The sequence below is a fragment of the Aegilops tauschii genome, chromosome 3 (assembly GCF_002575655.3).
Source record: "Aegilops tauschii subsp. strangulata cultivar AL8/78 chromosome 3, Aet v6.0, whole genome shotgun sequence".
Classification (NCBI taxonomy): domain Eukaryota; kingdom Viridiplantae; phylum Streptophyta; class Magnoliopsida; order Poales; family Poaceae; genus Aegilops; species Aegilops tauschii.
The window spans coordinates 12,598,634-12,606,982 of record NC_053037.3 but is presented as its reverse complement, the minus strand read 5'-3'; the positions used below and the strand labels follow the sequence as shown (position 1 = coordinate 12,606,982).

General features: G+C 42.0%; 1 pseudogene; it reads left to right on the top strand.

Annotated features, from left to right (window-relative positions):
* The first annotated feature begins 1,948 nt into the window (after positions 1 to 1,948).
* Positions 1,949 to 6,616, top strand: LOC109771961 (disease resistance protein RGA2-like; annotated as a pseudogene).
* Positions 6,617 to 8,349: the final 1,733 nt, after the last annotated feature.

Sequence of the window (8,349 nt, the reverse complement as noted above, 5' to 3'; positions counted from 1 at the left end):
AGGCTAGTTGCCCAGAGACCTTATAGGTTAGAATTAGCATACCCTGCCCGGTCTCAAACTAATCTATGGGTAGTGTATGGTTGGCAACCTGATAGAATTCCACACATATTTGGTTGTATTTCATGTACGGAGGGACACAACACTCCTTGGTAATACAAGTATTTTCCCACAATCAAAAGTTGTACTCCCTCTGACATTTTTTAAGATCACTAAAGTAGTGATCTAAAACGTCTTATATTAATTTACAGTGGGAATGCTTTTTATGAAAGGCAACACCAGTTGCATGCAAGTTTTCATTAATACTGCATATTCCCACTGTTTCTGAAAGGCAACACCATTTGCATGTACGCTTTCACTAATAGTGCATTTTTCAAAAGAGAATATAAAAACCGAAGTTTAAAATTAGTGTCATTAGATTCATCATGAAGTGCATTTCTATGCTTTTATCTATTTTGTGTTTATATGTAAATGGTCTATTCTATAAACTTGGTCAAACATAAATATGTTTGAATTTTGTAAAAAAAATATGCACTACATCGTGGAATGGAGGAAGTAGTAGCCCATTATGGAAGGACCGAAAAACCAATCACCAACTGTTTGAACACTCGCCAGGATGCATCTAGTTGTTGGTGATGTGGATATTGGCTTGAACAAACATTTACACATATACAGGCAGCCCCCCAATGCAAGCAAAGAGGGTGTCCTCTCGGCTCTTCATCTTGTCGAAGTAGTAGTCGGTTGACATGTTTCGCCCGAGATTGACTCTTGATCCTATTACAACTAGGTCATATCCCTCGATGATGGGACAACCCTGTCTTGCTTGTTGGTTTAAAAAAATTGAACTTTCCTTGCTAGACGTTGATCAGGCTCATTTGCAACAACCTGTTTAATTTAACTTCTAGTAAAAAATCATTTTGTGCACGCATTCTTCATGTGAATGACAAAGATAAACAATGTATAGCACGTACAAATTGCATGCAGGGTGCAAATAATATACTCATGACTACATACATGGCCATTGGATGATCTTGGCATGTGGTGTATATACACAACCAATATCAAAGTGTCTTCCTTCCTCAAGTGCCAAGTAATAGTAAGTGAGCGGGTTGTATGTTAAAGTGAAGACATGTAGCCCTGAAGACATTACTAGTACAGTAAAAGACATTGCAGTAATTAGTTATGTATAATTGCTATGAGATGTTGGGGTGAAACAAAAAATGCTAGTGTCATCCGCCTGCACATCTTCCCCTTGGCTACCATGTCTTGGCCCAACAAGACTGTCGTCTGCCTGCTTGTGTCTTACGTCAGCAGGGGCATTGGCGGAAGGTCAAGTACAGTTTTTGTCCGAACACATATATACAAAAGAACAGAATAGAAATTCATACATGCCACTTTTCACTTGAGTAGAAGATCATCCAGCTTTGATTCCGGTTTAAAATTATACTCGGTGAATATTTGTAGTTATTTACATCAGCTTTGATTCCGGTTTTCTTTATTTGTTGTATGTTCAATCGGAATGGGTGCCCTTTTTATTTGTACAGAAAACACATTGAGTGATTGTCATGTCATTTTGAACATTATAGGATTGCATAGATGTTGATTGTGTACAGAACAATCATAAGGTTCTTTACATAAAGTTGGAGTGGATTGAAATGTTCCTCCGAAATCTAGTACAGATAACTCTTACGAAAAATTCCTGTAAATTGCAGTCCTAAAAATTGAACCGTGCATGGAGTAGAAAGGAAAATGAAAATCATTCAAAAATCCTTTGGAAAAATGCTTTTGAATCAAAGTCAACATCTCCATACATCGGTGACGAGTAGCATGACACGACAAAGTCAACTGCTGCTGCTGCAGGCAGGCAGGCTCCGTCCATCTGGTATCCAGACGAAGCTCCTTATCGCCATAGACCTCTCTCTTCCACCGCTGCAGCTGCCGCCGTGCAACCATGGACGTCGTGGGCGCAGCATCCTGGCTGGTCCAGGTTGTGCTGGAGAAGCTCGTCGTCGACGGCATCGACGCTGCCTGAGCCGCCGCGCGCGCGGCCGACCCCGACCCCGGAGGCGACATCCACAGGCTCCGCTCCCGCCTGCAAGGCCTCCACCTCGTCCTCTCCGCGGCCCAGGAGCGCGTGCCCAGGGCGCGTAGCGAGGCCCTGCTCGGCTCCCTGCGCCGCCTCCACGGGCTGGCGATCGACGCCGACAACCTCCTCGATGAAATGCTCTACCACCAGATCCACCGCCAGCTCCATCCGGATGTGGGGAGGGACACTTCCTCGTCGTCGTCGGGCGTCCAGTCGGTGGGCTCCAAGATCTGTGGGGACGAGGATGCCAGCACCGGTCGAATTGATGAGATCTTGAAGCAAATGTATGAAGCTGGAGATGATGTTCGTGAGGCGCTCAAGATGGAGAAGTTGGACGCTGTTGTCACCTACAGAGGTCTGAATGCTGGTATGGATCATCGCGGCCCGACAACAGCTTTTGTTACAGAGCCGAAGATATTTGGGAGGGATGCCGTGAAGGAGCGCATTGTGGAGACGCTGGTGAGTGCTGAGGCTTGTGGTGTCGATTTGGCAGTCGAAGGCAAGGCGGGGTGTTGGGAAAACTACTCTAGCACAGCTCGTTTACAACGACGCGAGAGTGCAAGGTTGCTTCTGCAAGCGGATATGGGTCTCGGTGTCTGCTGACTTTGATGAAGTAAGGCTCACTCGTGAGATACGGGACTGCGTGTCAACTGGTGTCAGCAAGCATGAAGGAATCAAAAACCTGAATAAACTGCAAGAGATTCTTGATGAGGATTTGAAGTCGAAGCGCCTGCTGCTTGTTTTGGACGATATGTGGGAAGACAATGATAAAAGCCGATGGAACAAGCTATTAGCACCTCTAAGAAGTTCAATGAATGGCAATGTGATCTTGGTCACAACTAGAAATCACTCTATGGTAAAAATGATTTCTACTGTGGACCCTATTCATTTAGATGGCTTGAAAGATGATGGCTTTTGGCTTATGTTCAAGTCATGTGCATTTGGTGATGAGAAATATGAAGGACATCCAAGTTTACAGGTTATTGGGCAGTGGATAGCCAACAAGTTGAAGGGCTACCCCTTAGCTGCAAAAAGTGTTGGTGCACTGTTGAAAAGAGACCTTGATGGTGGGCTCTGGATGTCAGTTTTGCAAAGTGATGAATGGAAGCTGCAGCAAGGGCCGGATGATATCATTCCAGCATTGAAGCTCAGTTACATACACATGCCTTTCCATCTCCAAAGGTGTTTATCTTATTGTTCGCTCTTTCCTAAGGGCAACGGGTTTGATAGATTGGACTTGGTTCGCATTTGGATATCACAGGGTTTTGTTTCTTCTAGAAGTAAACGAATGGAGGAGACTGGGTATCAATCATGGATTAAAATCGCGGGAGAAATGATTTCGCGACGGCCTCCCCCAGCAGCTATAGCGGCCGCCATAGCGGGCAATAGCGGCAAATGGCGGAAAATTTTCTGGTGGGAGAGATGATTTCTGGAGGGTTTTGCCGATTTTTTAGCCATTTAGAGGGATATGTTGAGGTTTTCGCGGCAACGGCCATAGCTTAGCGGCGAGGCTCCTAGGCAGCTATAGCGCAGCTATCGCGGCTATTTCACGGGCTATTTTAATCTATGGTATCAATACTTGAATGATTTAGTGGACCGAGGGTTTTTCCAGAGAAGTACATACTATTATATGCATGATCTGATTCATGACCTGGCACATATAGTTTCTTTAGATGAATGCCATATGATCGACAACTTTGATTACGAAGTGCAACAGTTCACCCAACTATTCGACACCTATCTATCAATACAAGAATTGCTTATACATGGAACACAAGTGCTCGAAATTTTTCTCCCAACGGTGACTTCCAGAGAAAGCTGGCTTACATTGGTGGAGAAGTACAGACCAAAAATTTGAGCACGTTAATGTTATTTGGAAAGTATGATGTAGGGTTTCTGAAACTTTTTCCAAGGTATTCAAAGAGGTGCAGCGTCTTCGTGTTTTGAGGTTGCCAACACTAACTTACAGCATAGACTCTCTTCTTAGTAACTTCAGCAAGTTGATCCATCTTCGCTATCTTGAACTAATATCCAGTGGACCAGTTGGGCCCTTGCCAGAGGTTATATGTCGGCTTTATCATCTCCAGGTTCTTGATGTGGAGTATTGGGTGGACCTTTCTACTTTACCACATGGTATGAACAATCTTTTGAACTTGAGGCATTTTGTTGCTCGAGCTGAATTGCATGCAAAGATTGCTGGAGTTGGGAGGCTAAAATTCCTCCAAGAGTTGAAGGAATTTCGAGTGGGAAAGACTAAAGACTTTCAGATTAAACAGTTAAAGGGGTTAAGAGAATTGGGAGGATCACTTGCAATTTATAATCTGGAGAATGTGGGAAGCAGAGAGGAATCGTGGAATGCTGGATTAAGGGACAAAATATACATGCATGATTTGTTACTTTCATGGTGTAAGAACCGGTTTGATGTGAGTTCTGTTACTGAGGCACATGTGCTTGAGGGTCTTCATCCACACTCTGCTCTCAAGCGTCTTCATATAACTAGTTATGGAGGTATTTGTTCTCCGACATGGTTGAGCTCCAATTTTTCACTCACCAGCTTAGAGTCTATCTATCTGGATAATTGCACAAAATGGGAGGTACTTCCATCACTCGGGCAATTTCCACTCCTTAAAACACTACATCTGATTCAGTTGTCTGCTTCAACAGAAGTGCCAATTATGTCCTGTGGCGATTGGACTGAATCTGAAAATAATGTCATTTTTCCATGTCTAGAAGAACTTGTAGTAAGAGATTGCCCTAAACTAAGGTCATTTGCATTACCTCAATGTTCTTCCAATGACAAAGGCTTTCACTCATTTGGTTGCCTCCGTCGTGTTAACATCTACAACTGTCCTCAGCTGATTCACTTACCCCAGTTTGGTGAGATGACATCTCTATCCACAATGTCTCTTGAGGGAGTAGGATCGTTTCCTCACTTCAGACTATTCATGCGAGCATTACATATCAAAGGGAGTGTTAGTGTGAGAACCTTGGATGAGATATTACCATTAGTTCTGACTTATTGCAGGCTTTATGGCCTTGTGAAACTAACTATTGCAAGCTTCCTGGATCTTGCATATTTGCCATGGGAAATTTTCAGCCAACTTCTCTCCTTAGAAATGCTGGTAATTGTGGATTGCCCAAGGTTTTTCTTGCCTTCGTATTCGTATGACCAAGAAATCCCATCTTTGCTAAAGAAGCTTGTAATCCAAGAATGTGGTATCACTGGGAAGCAGTTATCTCACTTGCTGTTGCAACTGCCCTTCCTTTATTTCTTGACTATTGGAAGCTGTCCAAAAATAGCATCCTTTGCAGTAGGTGGTCTGATTACTGGGAATTTTAGCTCCTCAGCATCTTACAACCACAACTGTACAATTGATGGCTTGTTGCAAATCCCATCCGACCTCTTAAATCGGCTTGAGTATTTATGCATAGAAGACTTCCCAGATCTGGTTCTCCTGTGCAATGAGGGCTTTCTTGGATTTATCTCACTCAAAACACTACACATAACAGGGTGCCCACAATTTTTCTTCTCTATAATGACAGAAAAAGAATCTAGCGACAGCTGGTTCCTCCTACCACCATCGATACAAGACCTTATGGTTACTCACATGGATAACAGGTTGATGTCCTTAATGCTTTCTAATCTCACCTCGTTGTCCATCTTGGCAATATCACGGAGTCCAGAGCTGACATCTATTGTTCTCCATTCTTGCACATCTTTAGAAACATTTATTGTTGAGAAGTGTGCTAGGTTATCTGGTCTGGACGGCGTGGGGTCTCTATGCAGTATCAAGCACATGAGGATTTTTGAATGTCCCAGTTTGGCTATACCTTGTGGCCCTTCATCTCCAGATGAGCAGAACAAGGATTTGTACTTTTTACTTCAGCTGGAGAAGCTTGAGATCGATAACACTTCATTCTTTAACACGGCAATTTGCAAGAGCCTCCCCTCTCTCCAACATGTAGTGTTTTTCATGGTAATAATAACTTAGAGTAATTGTATTGATGTGGTGAATATGTTTGGTATAAAGTGATTTCGCATGCCCTCACTTTTTTTCTCTGCAGGCGAAGAATGTGAGATCGTTCACAGAGGAACAAGACAGAGCACTGTCTCACCTTACATCTCTTCATATTCTTGATTTTTGCTATTGCTCTGATCTCATATCGCTGCCTAAGGAACTGCATCGTCTTTCCTCCGTCAAGAAATTGTCGATCAAGACTTGTCCAGGAGTTCTATCATTGCCAGAAAAGGGATTGCCAGCCTCCCTACATGAGTTGTATGTGAGCAACTGCAGTACAGAACTAAAGGAACAGTGTAGAAAGATAAAAAACGTCAGATGTGTTTATGTTGATAGACATGCAAGCAAGTTCATAAGTATATGCAAGATGTTACGGCTGTATTTTAGGTACTATTTCTATTTTCCTTTTCTGTATTTTTATATATGCAAAGTACCTTATTCTTACTGAAAACTCGATAATACTGACCAAATTTTTTTGTTGGCATGTTTAATTTGCAGAAACCAGAAAAAATGAGGACACATTCTGATGGAAATTGCAATTGTTGGGCTACTAAGTCCATGTGGTGATTTATTGTCTATTTTGTGGCAAGTAGTGACAGAAACAACTCTTCGATGAAGTTCCAAAGTGCAGGTGCAGATGGTTTTTCTATTGTCTGGTGTGGAATTCCCAAGGTATGCTACTGGTTATACACGTTTTCTGAACTGCAATGTAGTTTTGGTACCATTGTTACATCAGTTTTTTTCCCACATAGCTTCGTTTGTGGTACTGGAATGAAATTTTTTTAACCGCACAAACAACAAAAAACATTGGTATTTCTGACCGGCGTGATCAGCCCAATACTATAATACAGAATATATTATTCTTGTATGGGAAACTAAAGTCTAATATTCTGCAGACGTTTTCACCAGTAAGGTAGCGAGGTTGATATGGGTGGTCCAACCTCTAGTCGTGTGGATGTTGCTCATTTCAAGATAGCGCCATGGCAGATGTTCAAATGCATGATGTTGAGAATAGAGACAGAGAAGATACTGATTGTCAAATGTTCAAATGCAAGATGCTGAGAAGATAATAAATCCATGTGATTCATTTAGGTCTATTTCACGGCAAGAAGTGGCAAAGGAACAACACTTTGATGAAGTCCCAAAGTCCAGATGGTTTCATGAAAACCTTGTCTAGATTCAGCCGTTCTGTTGAAACTTTTAGTCTCCTGTGACAACTGTACTTCTATACATGATGGAGCTTGAGATGAAGTAACCAACTAAAATAGCAGCAGATCACTAACACTCCTCAGTCACCATCTTGATTATGCGCTCTTATGGCAGTCTGCTAGTTATTTGTTGATAACTACAGACTGTGAAGACTGACTAGGTATGGCTACTGGTTATACACACGTTTTCTGAACTCCCATGTAGTTTTGCTTATATCATTGTTGCAGGATTCCCTTTTTTTCATAGCTTTGTTTGTGGAATTGGAATGAATTTCTGTTAACTGTACAAGCCACAAAATACACATAGCTTCGTTTTGTGGCACTGGAATATCTGACCGGCTGCGATTTTTCCTTTCTAGCTTCATTTGTGGTACTGGAATGTTTTTTTTTCTTCTCATAGCTTCGTTTGCAGTATGGATTTTCTTTCTCTCGTACGGGATATTAAAGATCCACCATACTTGCCCGGCTTGAAGTAAAATGAAGTCCAGCTGGCCAGATAGGTAGTTAGGTAGAAGTAAGACGTTACAGTTTGATCTAAAAAGGATCAAGCCGATCTACTTATACTGCTAAACATTTTCTTTTTTTTCTAAACATGACTATCAAAAAATTCTACTAATTTGTATATCATCTTTTATTCTAAAACTGACTCATAATGTAGAATTCTCATTATGCCACGTCACTGACAATTGTGATATAAAATAGTGTGTCAATTAGAAAATCATCGCTTTAGTTTGCAGGGAAACCGTCTGTTGCTTCAACAGGTTGAATTCTTTAGTAACTGTAAACATAGCTGCTAGACAGAAGCCTTTTCGTGTTTTTAGAAAATGTTTCATGTAGATAGAAATCATGTCTTCTTTAGGAAGCACGGCAAATTTAAGACATTTTTTCTGGCTATTGGAGCAGCATCCCGGCCAGCAGGACCAGTGCATAACACGAGGCCCAAATGCAGCAGCAGCCGGCAAAATTCTAGTAAGGGTCACATATATTATGCATGAGGAGAAAGAGAAACAGTGTATAGGTAGCACGAACGAATTGCATG